The 15873-nt window shown below is 50.6% G+C and overlaps 1 protein-coding gene across 1 annotated transcript in view; it reads left to right on the top strand.

Annotated features, from left to right (window-relative positions):
- The first annotated feature begins 1047 nt into the window (after positions 1-1047).
- PACSIN1 (protein kinase C and casein kinase substrate in neurons 1) overlaps positions 1048-15873 on the top strand; it is a 64599-nt gene continuing 49773 nt past the window's right edge. Inside the window, exon 1 of the mRNA XM_065912329.1 lies at positions 1048-1181. The gene's annotated coding sequence lies outside the window, so the exon portion shown is untranslated. The remainder of the gene's footprint in view (positions 1182-15873) is intronic.

Consider the following 15873-nt stretch of genomic DNA (forward strand, 5'->3'; position numbering starts at 1 on the left):
CAGCAAAGTGAATCAGTTGTACAAATACATATCCCCATTACATATACACACATACTCTATTCCCATACAGGGCATTAGAGAGCATTGAGTAGACTTCCCTGTGCTATGCAGGGGGTGTTTATTAGCTCTCTATTTTATGTATAGTAGTGTGATATGTCAATCCCAGTCTCCCAATTTATCCCCACCCCAGTTTGGTCTGTTTTGTACTCTGCTGCAGTCCACCGCTCCTCACTGCCCTGCATGAAGCAGGTTCTCAGTAGATAGGTGTTGAATAAACCCTCCTTATAACTCCAAGACGCTGCTTACAAGTCTGCAGTGAAGAGAGCTACCCCAGCGCCCCTCGCCGCGTCTAGGTTTCCGGAAGCGTGCAGGGTTTAAGACAGGAAGAGTGCATCGGGGGTCCCAACGAGTCGCTCAGACAGCCCCCAGGAGGTGGCCTGGGTGACTTCCCCATGGGGCCAGTTTGGGCATTTCTGGGAGAAGCTGGTGCGGGGTGCGGGGGTTATGGGTGCGGTGCTGGGGGCGGAGGGGTCCTCAATCCAGAGACCACCTCCCCATACACACACTGACTCCAGACCTGCCCACCGCACACGCCCCCGCATGTGCCAGAAGACGCAGAATTCCGCGAGGCCAGAAACAGACGCGGCGGGAGGAACGTCCTAAAAAAGTGAGAAAAGGGCGGAGAGGGGGAGGGGAGCGACACCCCGGGGTTCACGGGGCTCCCGCGGGGGGCCGGGGCGGAGGGCGCACGGGAGACGCTCTCGGCGCCCGCCCGCCGCAGACAGAGCCCCTCGGCCGGGCGCCACGGAGCACCCCCTGGGAGGAGGAGCAGGGCACTGGGGGTGCTGCCCGCCCCCCCGCACCTCCTAAGCCGGCAGCTGCCGCCTCAGCAGCGCGGCGTCTCCACCTGCGCAGCCAGCGCTCCGCCCGGCGCCGCGCCGCCATTGGCTCGCTAAAAATGCCTCGCTAATCTGCGCCCATCTGCGCGCCTCCGCCCGCCGCCTCCCCTCCTCCTCGGCTCTGACCTTCCTCCTTCCCGCAGCCCCGGGCGAGGTCCGGAGGGACGCGGTGGCGCAGCCTCTCTTGCCCCCCGGGAAGTCGACCGGGCTTGAGGCCGGGTCCCCCAGACGCCCGCTTGGCCCCGCGGCGCCGCCGATGGTGCCGGGCGCGCCTGCCCCCAGGTAGGGGGTCTGGCCCTTGGATACGGGGGTAGGGAGGGAGCGCTCCAGTCTAGGGTGCGTGGCTGGCGGCGGGCGCAGAGGCGGACAGGGGGGAGGATCGGAGAGCTGCCTGCGGAGAGGTGAGCGCGCGACTGCGGGTGCTTTGCAAGCGCCGGGGTTCTTGAGCATCACCGGGGCAGTGTCAGGATGTCCCTGAGCTGGGCCCCCTGGGAGACGGACCTGGCGGAGGCCTTCACCCCGGGGACGGGGGTTGGGGAGGAAACGCAGGAAATAGGTGCCTTGGGAAGGTGGGACCCAGGCCCCGGGTCCCATCCGAGGCTCTGGCCTGGCTTGTTCCGGTCCCAACAGGCTGGGTAGGCTGATACCGGCTTGGTGCGTAGGCTGTTTGTGGACCAGAGTGGGCTGGGGAGAAATCCAGCAGCTGATGCCCACCCTAGGTCCTGTCTGGTTTACAGAGAAAAATATTTTCTTCTGGCTTGTCTGCCCTTTTTCCCCACTGCTGAGATGGGAGGGGGGAGAGGGGGAGAAAGTGAGAATAAATGGCCCGCACAGACCGCAGAGGCCAAGGTCTGTCTGGCCCTGCTCCCTTCCCCACCCCCCAGGCCACTTGCTGCCCATTGGTATTCTCTCTCCTCCTTAGTTTTCTCTTATGGGAGGCCTTGAAAAGCTTAAAAGGTCATCAGGGTGTGAGGGACACAGTGGCAAACCACAGAGCTTGCCTGGACCCAGCTTCAAACCCCAGCCGCCCCCCACCCTCTACCGCCCAGCTCTGCACCCCACGTGCAGTGACACATGTGGCCGCTTTTCTCTGGGCACAACCATAAATAACTCATGTTGTCCTGGCTCTGGCCTGGCGGGGGTGCAAACAGAACTGTCAATGGTCTTGAAGGTTCTATCCCTCACCCACCCATCCATAAGCCACTGACGAGCCTCCCTCTGGGTAGCTTCCTGCTACCCCAGGTGAGATCCATGCCACCTGCCCTGCCTTCTCCAGCCTAGCCTCCTTGTGCCTTGGTTGTTAATGCCTTGCCCGTGGCCCATAGTACTTTAGCACAGGAGTCTGTGTGATTCATCTGTCATCGCCCCTGCACCTGACCCGGGTCTGGCACCAAGTACATGTTTGTGGAATGAGTGAATGAATCCACTTGAACTCTGAGAAATAGCTGGCACCCTGAAGGAGGCAGGTGAGACCCATCTTGGGCTCTCCTCCCATCCCCCAGGACCAAAGAGCTACCGAAAACAGACTCTCCCATTCCGGCCCTTCCTTGGCCTCGAGGTGATGAGCAGCTATGGCATTTAGAGATAGACACTGGGGTCCTAATGGCTTTAGGGGGTCTTTTGGGCCGCAGGCTTGAGTCCTTGGCTGGTCCAGGCTTGCTGGAAGGCCCTGGTGAAGGGCTGACTTGCCTCAGGCCTTTGGGTTGGTACTTGCCTCCTATGGTGCTGAGCCCACACCAGGCTCTCTGTCTCTGCCCCAGCCCTTAGGAGGGTCCTGGTCAGCATCAGGGCATCTGGGAAGGCCCGAGGCAGGCCATCCTCAGCCTCTGGGGTCCTCACAGTGAGCTCTGAACAGATCTTATGTGGAGGAGCCACTGTAGGCCAGAAGAGGAAGCTGCCAGCAAGAGTTCTGGCCCAGCCACAAGGCCGTGCCTGTGACATAGACATTCTCAGGGCATCTCCAGCCCTCATTGCTCCTTTGACAGCCCTGCTGATAAGAGAGCAGTAAGATGTCCTTGTCCTCATCTCACAGAGGGAGAGTCTGAGAGTTGGCGGCAGAACCCAGCCCGGGACACAGTTCCTGGCTCCAGGTCCGGTGTTCTGTCCACTGCACTCGAGGGAGCTGGGGCAAGGCCCCAGGCCCAGATCAGTGGGCTGTCCTAAATCCCATCTGGCTCTGTCCCACCCCCAGCGAAGGAGAAAGGAAGGATGTGATGCTTCAGGGCTGGGGGAGGATATGGAGGATGGTTTGGTTAGTGCCTGCAAGTGGTTGGCCCAGGGGAGGGCTGCAGGAAAAACAGTAGAAACCAACAGTGCACAGCATCTGCCAGGAGCCAGGAGGCAGCCACTTTTTCAGTATTGAGTCACTCAATCTTCACTTCAGCCCAATTGGATACCATTATTATCCCCATTTTACACATGAGGAGACTGAGGCACCGAGAGGTCATCTGTCCAAGGATACACGGTTTGAAACCGGAGGAGCTCGGATTTGAACCGAGGCTCCAGCGTCCGTTATTCCCTAAGGTAGCGTATTCCATAACGCTAGAGCAGGAGGGCTGGGGGCCTCGGGCCTGGGGGCTCGTCTCCATGGAGACACAGGTTTTAGGTACTCCGTGGCTAAAGTCCCCACGAGGCAGATAGTGTGTGCTTGATTAGGTGGGACTGTGATGGTTTCAGAGGCTCATTATGGAAACTCCTTGAGCTCCTGCTGTGTGGCAGGCGGAGATCTTTACAGGATGCTCACCCGAGCCTGTCCCTCCCCTGCTCTGCGTCCTTCGGCGGCTCCCCGTTTCTTTGAGGACAGAGCGCAGTCTCCCTCACGTGGCCCCGCTGCCCTCCCCGAACCTGGGCTTCCTCTCCCTCCTCACCGCCTCCTCTGCCCTCCAGCTGCTCTGAACTGCTTTCAGTTCCTCAAATAAACCACCCTCCTCTCACCTGCAGGCCTTTGCAAAGACTGATCCCCTGCCTCGAGCCGGGCTCCCCTCCCTCCTCCCTACCCGCTCCTTCTCACCCTCAGGGATCTGCTGAGACTTTTCCTTCTTCCAGAAGCCTCCACAAATTCCTCCTCCCCACACCTGGCCCACTTCACCTCACACAGTGTCCTCTCTGACTTTCCATTGCCCCCACCCCACCAGCTGTGGAGCCCTCGGAGGCAGGGTCTGCGTCCTGTTCCCTTGGCCCCCAGGGCAGAGGACCCCAGCGGAGTTAGCAAATGCTGGTTCCCCTCTTACACTTTCTCTCTAATCTCAGGATTTAGCCTCCTCCTCCCAACCAGCGCTAAGAACCCCTCCAGAATTTGCATATAGCCCCCCAGCAAGGACGAGCTGGTGGTGGAAAGCCTTCCGTGGAGAAGTGAAACCACCTGTGGGTCTGGCCTGACTGGGGAGGCATTTGGGGTGGGAGTTCGCTGATTTGGGGGGAGTCCTCCCTGGGGAAGCAGGTGGGAGGGAGTGGGGAGGAGTAGGCAGGTCAGAGAGGAGGAGGGCTGCTGGGTTGGTTTTACATTTTTCTTAAAGAAAAAAAAAGCCTTCTATTATTATTTTTATTATTGTATTGCTAAAGTAATATGTACCTGTGTGGAAAAATCTAGAATGTACTGGAAAGCCCAAATTAAAAAAAAAAAAATTAGCCAGCCCCAGACCGACCGACTGTGGACACTTAGTGGCTGGTTTCCGGTTAAGTGCCTGTGGACCGGGGCGGGGAGGTGGGGACGGGTCTGGGGGGGCTGGAGGGGAACAATCGGCCTGTGCACAGCAGGGGAGAGGAGCAGGGCGAGTGGAGGGAGAAGCGGAACCCTGGGAATTCCCCGGTGGTCCAGTGGTTGGGACTCCCTGCATCCACTACAGGGGGCACGGGTTCCATCCCTGGTCCGGGAACTAAGATGGATCCTGCATGCTGTGTGGCACAGCCACAATAAATGAATGAAAAATAGACTTAAAAGTGGAGCTCTGGTGCAGGCCCAGCAGAGAGCCCCCCCACTGCTCGGGCGCTCTGGAGCTGGAGGGGCCCTTCAGAGGTGCAGTGGAATAGCTGGGCATGAGGACCTCTGCGCTGTGTATGGCCCAGGACGTGCCCTTGGGCAGGCGGCTCTGAAGCAGGCACCATCCCGAAGGGACTGTCAGTCAACAGAAAGGATGGGTGGGCAGGTGGGAGACGGGCTGAAGGGAGAAGACCATCAGGAATGTGACCCCAGATGCTCTAAGGGGACAGAGACTCTAATCCCAGGGAAGCCAGTGGGGAGTCTCTGGGTGGGGAGCATTTCTGTGAGGGTGGGGTGCATGCCTTCAGACCTCGAGCTTGGGGTAGCAGGTTGACCAAAGACTGGGAGGACAAAGAGGGTCTTGGCTCCTGTTTAAAAATCACTTGATCTTTAGACACTGGGTGGGGACGATGGTCTGCTTGCCAGACAGACCCTAGGACACCCAGTTAAATCTGACTTTGAGATGAAACAACACATTGGTAGGCTTTGGTTTGTTTGGTTTTTGGTATATGTATGTCCCAAATATTGCATGGGACATATTTGTACTAAAAATTTTGCACTTGTTTGTCTGAATGTCAGATTTAACTCAGTGTCCTGTATTTTCATTTGTTAAATCTGGGTCCCCTGGACTGGGCTGAGGTGTGGGGGGAGAGGAGGGGAGAGAGGCAGGGAGGGTGCTTAGGGCTCCTAGTTTTCTCTTGTTTTGTATTGAGGGACACTTGTTTGAAGTTGACAGTTTGAAAAAATTAAGATGTCCATTGAAAAAATTTTTGCATTTGTTTCTGTTCGCTGTCTAGAAAGTAATTCTCCATTTGTGTGTTTTGGTTCCCTCGTGCTATTAGAAATAAAATGATCCATCCTATTATTTATTCAGGAGGTTTGATGATCAAAGGTGGAGTCACTAAAGAAGAATAATCCATTTGAGAAATAAAAGTCTTCATAAGAAAGCTCTTAGGTGGCAGAGGGTGTGGGAAACTGGAACTCTCCCATCAGCTGAGGTTGGCTCGACCTCTTTTGGCAATAGCTGCATGTTTTTTTTGAAAGCCAGCATTTATTCTTTCAAATACACATGGTTCTAGAATTTTTTACATTAAAATAAGAAGAGAGAGACTTTCCTGGTGGCCCCGTGGTGAGGAATCCGTCTTGCAGTGCAGGGAACTGATCAGGGAACTAAGACCCTCCACGCAGCAGGGCAACTGAACACACACGCCGTAACTCCTGAGCCCACGTGCCACGAGAGTGTCCGAGCACCGCAGTGAAAGATCTCACATGGCACATCTATGGCCCACCGCAGCAAGTTAAAAAAGAAGAGAAGTGCAAATCAACAGTTCTAGGAAGGAGAAGGTATAAATTAGGAAATATGGAAATATTTGTATGTTTACAAATAATAATAGCAAGTACTTGCTGAGAGCTTGCTTTGTTTCAGAAACTGTTGTTGAAATATACTGTGATTCAATAAACTGTTCGTACAATAGAATACACGCGAGGTTTTAATGGGGCAGTTCCATGCCCCGGGGCTCCTCCTATAGGCGCCCTCTAGGCATGCAGTGTGGGTGGAGTGGTCCATGTGGCAAAGCTAAATGTCCATCAGAAGGGCTGGTGACATAATTAGGACCTGATGAGATGCTGTGATTTTAGGTAGCTGTTTGTTCTTTCTTTTGGTCAGTGAATGTGCACTGGATGCCTTCTGCGTGCCGGGCACTGTTTTAGGTGTTGAAGACCCAGAGAAAAGAACTGGGCAGAGCTTAATATTAGGGTGGAAAGATGACCAGACTATACTGGCAAGTCAAACCAAATGACTTTGTGGATCAGCATGTGTAGTATGATCCATTCAAAAATTGCATATGGGGACTTTGCTGACGGTCCAGTGGTTAGGACTCAGCACTTCCACTGCTGGAGGGCACCTTTAGATGACCCCAGAAGCCATGCAGCTCGGCCAAAAATAAATAAAAATATACATATGTATCTTGTGTGCACATTTGCATAAAAATGTCCCCAAAGCTGCACATCTGATGGTTTATCTCTTGGGCAAGTACTGGGAGGTCAAGTGCCAGGCAAGAGGGGCAATGTTTGCTTTTTAGCACCCTGTGCTCTTTGCATTTATACCACAATTGTCGTTACTCCTACAAAACATAGCTTACAAAACATAAACTCCACTTCATAATACCTGGGATTGTCCTTAGAAGCCTCAAAAAAATGAGCATTTAAATTACACTCCCCTCCAATGCAGATTCGATGCCATTGGAGTCAGATGCTGCTTACTTTTGGTTTGAAGAGTTTTTATTTGTAACTGGCTTTTTAAATTTACTTATTTATTTTTAATTGAAAGGTAATTGCTTTACAGCTATTGTGTTGGTTTCTGCCATACATCAACAAGAATCACCATAGGTATACATGTGTCCCCTCCCTCTTGACCCTCCCTTCCACTGCCCACCTCTTCCCGCCCCTCTAGGTTGTTATAAGCACCGGTTTGAGTTCCCTGAGTCATATAGTATAGTCTCACTGCTATCTGTTTTCCATGTGGTAACGTACATGTTTCCATGCTCCTCTCTCCGTTTGTCCCACCCTCTCCTTCCCCCACTGTGGCCACAGGCCTGTTCTCTCTGTCTGCGCCTCTATTGCTGCCCTGCAAATAGGTTCTTCAGTATCCGCTTTCTAGATTCCATATATATGTGTTAATATACAACATTTGTTTTTCTCTTTCCGACTTACCGTGTAATAGGCTCTAGGTTCATCCACCTCATTAGAATGGACTCAAATGCATTCCTTTTTATAGCTGAGTAATATTCCATTGTATATATGTATCACAACTTCTTTACCCACTCATCTGTCAATGGACATCTAGGTTGCTTTCACGTGTGACTGGTTTCTAACTGGTCTCCTCATGGGTTTGTTGTCTCCTCTCCTTCCTCCTCCCAATCCTGGGGTGGACAAAACCTGCTGGGCTCTTCACTGGTTGTCCAATGGTTGAGAGTATGTGCTTTCACTCGTTGCAAGGGCACAGGTTTGATCCCTGGTTGGGAAACTAAGATCCGGCATGCTATGCAGTGTGACAGAAATAAATAAAAAACGGAAATTTAAAAAAACGAAACCTGCTGGGATGGGAGAGGAGGTAACTGTGGTGTCAGGAGGGCACAGAAAAGTGAGGCAGGCCCTGGACAGCAGTGCTAGGGGTCCTGAGGGGGTCCAAGATCCTCTGACATAGGCCAGGCGCTGTTCTATTTATCCCATTTGTCAACTCATTTAGTCTTCTCAGTAACATTATGAGGTTATCCCATTTTACAGATGTGGAAACTGAGGTCAAGTGACTTGCCTGAGGTCACCCTGGCAAGTGAGTGGCAGAGGCAGGATTCATGCCTGTGCGGTCTGGATGCAGAGGAGATGACCCTTCCTCCCAGTGAAGAGAGTCCTTTGCAGGTGTGCTCCCAAAGGCTGGAGGTGATTGTGGATGGTCTTCTGTAGAAGCAGACCTGGAAGGGAAGGATGGGAGATTCAGAGAGGTGGGCACAGGGGCAGGGAAGGAAATCAGTTCAGGAACCCAGATGAAGAAGCAGGAGGTGAGGCTGGTAGGAGATCCAGCTGCTGAACTGTTTAGATGACCGGCCTCATGGGACTGGCTGGGACAGGTGGCCCAGTGCTCTCCCTGCTCCTCGTAGGGTCTGGCAGGGCCCAGCCGCCCCAGCCTGACTCTGTCCCATCTGGGCTTTCTCTGGGCCACACATTCTATCCCCCGCCTGCCTGGGTCCAGCCTTGACTGACCTCCAGAGCAGAAAGGCAGCCGAAGTGGGGCAGGGCCAAGGGCTGGGCTTTGGGACGCCCCCGCTGAGGTTCAGGTCTGACATGTATGGAGGAGCCTTATGCCATTCAGCGCCTCCCCTTGGACTTGATTTTCCTCCCTTTTCTTTTTAAACTTTTTATCATGGAAAAATATAAGCATTTACAAAAGTAGAATAGTATAATGAACCATCATTGTCCCTAGCATTCAGCTTCAAATGCTGTCAACTCATGGCCAAACTCATGTTTCAGTTCTATACCCCTCTTCCCCATAATAATTCAAGCAAATCCCAGGCATGGTTTCATCGCAAATATATCAAGATGTGTCTCTAAAAGATAAGGATTTTTCCTAGCATAATCATAATACCATCATCACACTTATGAAGAAATCATTTTCTTTATATCATCAAATGTCCACTCAGCATTCACATTCCTGGTTATCACAAGATGTCTTTTTTTTTTTCACATCTAATTTGACTCAAGATCCAAATAAGATCCACACACATTGTGATTGATTGATAAGTCTTAGTCTCTTTTAATCCATACTTCCCCCCTCCATCTTTTTCTTTGTCCTTGGCAATTTACCTGTTAGAGAATCCGGGTTATTTGTCTTGTAGGATTTCCTGCAGTGTGGATTGCATCCCTGTGGTGTAGCTTAACATGTTCCTCAGTCCCCTCTGTAACTTGGCAGTTGAGTTCATCTTCTGACCCCTCCTCATGCAGTCACCAGGCTCTGTCGTCAAGGTCCCCAGAGTCCCACGACTTCTCACCACCTACACTGCTGCCCCGTCTCTGAGCCCCTCCATCGCTCTCCCGGATTACTGCAGCAGCCTCTCCCTGGTCTCCCTGCGTCCCCCTTGCCCCAGCAGCCAGCGATATCCTTTTAAAACCTAAATGAGATCATCTTCCTCCTCTGCTCAAAACTTTAATGGCTCCCTCTTACTTGGAATAAAATCTCAAGTCCTGTAAAAAGTCCTGTTTACAAGGCCCTGTGTGATTTGGCTGTCAGGTCCTGCTGACCTCATCTCATGCCTTCCCCTCTTCGCTGGGCTCCTGGCCATTTCCCAGGCATATCAGATATCCTCCTGCCTCAGGGCCTTTGCACTGCCCCTCCCTGTGCCTGGCTGCAGAGGTCCACATGTCTCATGACGTTCACATGTCTGCCCACGTCACCTCCTCAGAGAGGCCTTCCCAGAGCACCACATCTAAGACAGCCCCTGTCCTTCTCCACCGCCAACCTTCTCTGTTTTCCTTCTTAGCACTCAGGCATCCCTCATATTCGTCTCGTTGTTTCTGGGCTGTCTCCCCTATCTGTCTTTCAGTCCCCTGAGAGCAGGGCAGCGCGACTGCCCAAGGAGCAGACCTCCTCTGCCACTTAGATTCCCTACCTGTCAGCTCGTCTCCTTCCAGCATTTTCTGGAAAGCAAAACAACCCTGTACTTGCGTGTGGCCCTTCGGAGTTTATAACATTCTTCCTGTCTTAGGTCAGAGTCCCTTGAAGCTGTACCTAAGATGGAGATTCCTGGACCGTGCAGGCGTGCGCATAGGAGGGAGGGAGAGAGAGCAAGAGCATCTGATGGGGTCGAGAAGGAGCCGGGGAAAGGTGCTTCCAGCTGAGTCCAGCTCTAGTCCTGTAGGGAACCCTGGAGTGGGAGCAAGGGGCCAGGCCTTTGGAGCCTCTTCTCAGGCCTAGGGGAGAGCGTGACCCCCAAGACACCCCTAGCTGAGGCTGCCCACCTAAAGCTGCGGTCCAAACACCAATTCAAAAAGCCACATGCACCCCGGTGTCATAGCAGCATTACCCACCATAGCCAAAATGTGGAGGCCACCCTGGTGCCCACCAACAGATGGCTGAAGAAGATGTGGTATGTCAACACACACGTATGCACACACAGTCACACACAGACACACTGGAATATTACTCAACCACAGCAGAGAGTGAAATTCTGCCATTTGCAGCCACGTGGATGAACCTGGAGAACATTACGGTTTGTGAAATAAAGTCAGAAAGACAAATACTGTACAAAATCACTTATATGTGGAAAACAGACAAACGTATAAGGAAAACAGAAGCAGACTCACAGATATAGAGGACAAACTAGCGGTTACCAAACTAGTGTGAGTGTCTGTGTGTGTGCGAGTTTGTGTGGGACGGGGGCGGGGCAAGAGAGGGGCACGGGGTTAAGAGAGAAAGGTTGCTATGTATAAAATAGATAAGCAACGAGGATATAGTATATAGCACGGGATTACAGCCATTATCTTGATATGTCTTTTAGCGGAGTGTAAGTTGTGAAAATACTGAAACCCTGTGCCGTACACCTTAACATTGTAAATCAACTACAATAAAAAATATAAACAACTCCCAAGAGAAGGGGGCGTCTGGATCGGGATGGGTACCCCATCTGATAAAGGGTTCTGACAGCACCACCTTCACCTTCACATCCAGTTTCTGCTTTGAGCCCTGCCATAAGCTGATGAGGAAGGCATTTATTAGTTACCAGTATTGCTGTTTTGATAAGTAAGGAAGCTGAGATTGGGGCAGGGATGACTTGCCTGGGGTTGCACAGCCATCGGAGTAGACCTGGGATTCGACTTTGGATTCTTACTTGGGATCCCCTGATGAGTTAAGTGTCTTAGTGGCTACTGGGTCACTGTTTTACTCTCATGTATTCATTCGACAAATATATATTGAGCGCTGTGTGCCCAGGTTGAACGGGGCACCGACCATTCAGTGGTGAATGAAACCCACCCCATCCTTGCCCCCTGGAGATTTTGCTCTGTGCCTCTCCCTGCGTTTAGCTGACCCCCCACCCTGCTGACCACTGCTGAGCCCTCAGCAGCCCCGACTTCGGTAATGAGAGCATGTGATGTTCGTTGAGCACTTACTGTGTGCTGGCACCATGCCAGGCTCGTTGTGTGGATGAGCTCGCTTCACCTTCCCAGCACCCCATTTTTGGATGGGCAAGCTGAGGCTGCAGAGGGCCCTAAGGCTCCAAGCCCAGGTCCTTCCACGATCTGGGATGCAAACCACCCCTGAGCTCGGCTCTCTCCGCTCCTGCCTCCCCTGCCCCGCCCCCCCGCCGCAGGGTATCTGGTGTCGCCTCTATCAGCAGCTCCATCGGACGCCAGGCTGCCACCGCCGCCTGCTCACTGGGTGTTGGGTGACCGGCTGCCGTCTCGCCTGCCCCACTTGGCCCTGTCCCAGGTGGGGCGCTTCTGATGGGAGGCCTCCCCACCCTCCAGGGGCCAGGATCCCTGCCTCCACACCCCTTCCCACCATTTTTGTCACTGGCCCCAGCTGGCCGGGTGGGACCTTCTGGCAGCCCCAGCTGGGCCTGGGCATTGGGGGCCCCTCCGCCCTCACACCAGCTGGCTTAGTAAGCGGCTCAGGAGCCCCTGAAAGAGTGGGGGGCGGAGGGCAGATCAGAGCGGGCTTCCTTCCCTCCTCACGCTTCCCCACACAGGGCCAAGACAAGCCCAGCAGGGAGAAATGAAGTCACAACATTTCCACCCGAGGAGGGTAAGGGTGGGGAGGGACCGCCCCTAGACTTCCCTGGAACAGTAGACTGGGAGTGAGCACCCCAGCCTGCATCAGCTCCAGAGATCTGAGTTGCCTGCCCCCTGCTCCTCTAGCTCTTTGGAGAAATGACTGATTGCAGCTCTGAGGAGCCAGGAAACATCATTCCAGGAAGCAAGGACACTTCCAAAACCATATGAATGATGCCAGAGTCAACTTCAAGAGGTTCCCACTGGCCAAAGAGAGGACAATCTGAGCATCACTGAGAATGACTGGGACTCATCAAATATATAAAAACCCATAATGATGATCAAAACGTGAAAAAAAATACAAACTCCAAACAACAGAAAAGTCTGCTAATAACCAACTATCTGCAAGAACGTGGAGCCTGGGCACCTGCACACACTGCTTGTGAGCTGCATTATCTAGTGATGCTAGTAAACATTCCCGGTGATCCAGCAGTTCTGCTCCTGGGAATACGCCCTGCAGAACGCACGCATATATTTATCCCAAGACATGGATGAGAATGTCCCAAGCATCATTTTTCACAAGAAAACAACATTGATGTCTGCAAACTGTAAACTGGATAAGTAAATTACGATATATTCACATATCAGAACACTGTGCAAAGATTAAAAAAACTAAAGGACTACTGCTGCAAAGAATAACCTAATTGCATGGTGAAAAGAAAACGTTGATTTTGCAAACAAAACAAAAAAGACAGGCATAAAATAATCCATCATTCCATTAATTAAAATCAAGAAGAGACAGAACTATTTGGTTTTGGATGCATACTTTGTGGTCAAACCCAAAACTAAGCAGCTAATAACCCCAGCTATTTAGAATGGTTGGTCCCTCTCCCACAAACCCACAAGAAGGGCTTGTGGTGGGGAAGTGTCCATGGGGGTCTTTTGGAACCCTGGCAATTCTCTATTTTTGACCTAGATGGTGGTGACTTTATATTAATGGTGGCTGTTGGCTTTATAACTTTTCTTCTATAAAGTTATGACCAACGTAGACAGCATATTAAAAAGCAGAGACATTACTTTGCCAACAAAGGCCCGTCTAGTCAAAGCTATGGTTTTTCCAGCAGTCATGAATGGATGTGAGAGTTGGACTGTAAAGAAAGCTGAGCACCAAAGAATTTGATGCTTTTGAACTGTGGTGTTGGGAACACTCTTGGACAGCAAGGAACTCTAACCAGTCCATCCTAAAGGAAATCAGTCCTGAATATTCATTGGAAGGACTGATACTGAAGCTGAAACTCCAATACTTTGGCTATCTGATGTGAAGAACTGACTCATTTGAAAAGACTCTGATGCTGGGAAAGATTGAAGGCAGGAGGAGAAGGGGACGACAGAGGATGAGATGGTTGGATGGCATCACCAACTCAATGGACGTGAGTTTGAGTAAACTCTGGGAGTTGGTGATGGACAAGGAGGCCTGACGTGCTGTGGTCCATGGGGTCGCAAAGAGTCAGACACGACTGAGTGACTGAACTGAACTGTTGGTTTTATATTAATTTATTAAAATGCATAACCTATTTTATATGCTTAAATATTTTAAAACTAGAAAAAATACTCATTGGTCACCTTTGGAGGTTGCTAGAGCACCAACTCATTTCTCTAGAAAAATGATCAAGGGAAGGAATCAAGCCTTTATCCTACTATATATGCCAGATTTCAGAATAACAGAATAGGTGAAGAGGAAAATTTCTTTATAAAAGTCTGGCAAACAAAATGATCAAATTAGAAAACTCACCATCTGGTCAGGGAGAAAAATGTGATGGAAAGCTGGTGTTAACTTGCAGCAGAGGTGGGACGGCCTCGGCTCTCAGGGCTCTCCTGCCTCCTGGCCGCTGCTGGGAACACAGGTCTCCCGGCTCAGCTGAGCAATGCAGCCTGTGGGTGGGGCAGTCAAGGGGTCCAAGGAGGCGTGGGGTGGGGCTCAGCGATCTGGAGAAATGACTGATTGCATCTCTGAGGAGCCGGAAAACACATTTTACGTGGAGATATACATACAAGTAAATTGGGTTGGCCAAAAAACTCATTCAAGTTTTTCCGTAACATCTTACAGAAGAACCTGAAGGAACTTTTTAGCCAACCCAGGACATAGATATACATTTACAAATTTGAGATATAATTCATCCACCATAATTTTCACCTTCTTAAAATGTATCATTCAGCAGCTTTTAGCACATTCACAAAGTTGTGAATAACTGCTTCTAATCACCACTATCACAATCACCACCATTATCTAACTCCAGAACATCTTCTCTCCGAAAAGAAACCCATTAGCAGTCACTGCTCAATTCCTGCTTTCTCAACCTACTGGCAACCACCCATCTGTTCTCTGTCTCTATCAATTTGCCTATTCTGGATATTTCATATAAGTGAATTATATCTTTTGTGTCTGGCTCCTTTAACTTAGCACAATGTTTATAAGGTTCATCCATGTTATATGTAGCGTGTAACAGTATATATGGTCATGTACGGATGTGAGAGTTGGACTATAAAGAAAGCTGAGCGCCAAAGAATTTGATGCTTTTGAACTGTGGTGTTGGAGAAGACTCTTGAGAGTCCCTTGGACTGCAAGGAGATCCAACCAGTCCATCCTAAAGGAGATCAGTCCTGGGTGTTCATTGGAAGGACTGATGCTAAAGCTGAAACTCCAAGACTTTGGCTACCTAATGTGAAGAGTTGACTCATTGGAAAAGACCCTGATGCTGGGAGGGGTTGAGGGCAGGAGGAGAAGGGGACGACAGAGGATGAGATGGTTGGATGGCATCACCAACTCAACGGACATGAGTTTGAGTAAACTCCGGGAGTTTGTGATGGACAGGGAGGCCTGGTGTGCTGCAGTCCATGGGGTTGCAAAGAGTCGGACATGACTGAGTGACTAAACTGAACAGTACTCTATTCTTTTTTGTGACTGCATAATATCACATTGTGTGGATTACATTTTTTGTTTATACATTCAGTCATTGATGGATATTTAAGTTGTTTTCACTGTTTGATTATTATTAACAATGCTTCTATGAGCATTTATGTACAAGCTTTTATGTAGAGATGTTTTCATTTTTCTTGGATGTATACTTAGGAATGGAATTGTTAGATCATATGGTAACTCTATATTTAACTTTTTGAGGAATTGCCAGACTGTTTCTAGACATATACATTCCCTCCTTGCAACGTATGAAAGTTCCAGTTACTCTTCATTTTCACCAACACTTATTATTGTCCTTTTTTTTTTTTAAATCATAGCCACCCTAATGCATGGGAGGTAACACCTTAATGTGGGCCTGATTTACATTCTCTAATGACTGATAATACTGAGCATCTTTTCCTGTGCTTATTAGACTTTCGCATCTTCTTTGGAGAAATGTCTTTTCATACCCTTGCCCATTTTTAAATTGGGTAAACTTCCTTTTTATTGTTGAGTTTTTAGAGTTCTTTATGTATTCAGATACTGGACCCTCATCGTATAGATGATTTGCAAATATTTTTTTCCCCATTTCTATGGGTTGTCTTTTCCCTGTGGACCCATTGAATAGGGAATGGTCTTTAGAGGCTCAGTCTGGGTGTTGGAAGCATTAGGCTGTTTGAGTTCTAGAAACCAACCTAAGGCCCCACTTACAGCCTCAGCAGCTCTAGGGGATAGGGCCCCGTCTCTCAGTGGTCCTGAGACACAGAAGAGGGAGCTGG

This window comes from Muntiacus reevesi, chromosome 20 (assembly GCF_963930625.1).
Source record: "Muntiacus reevesi chromosome 20, mMunRee1.1, whole genome shotgun sequence".
NCBI classification, from domain to species: Eukaryota; Metazoa; Chordata; class Mammalia; order Artiodactyla; family Cervidae; genus Muntiacus; species Muntiacus reevesi.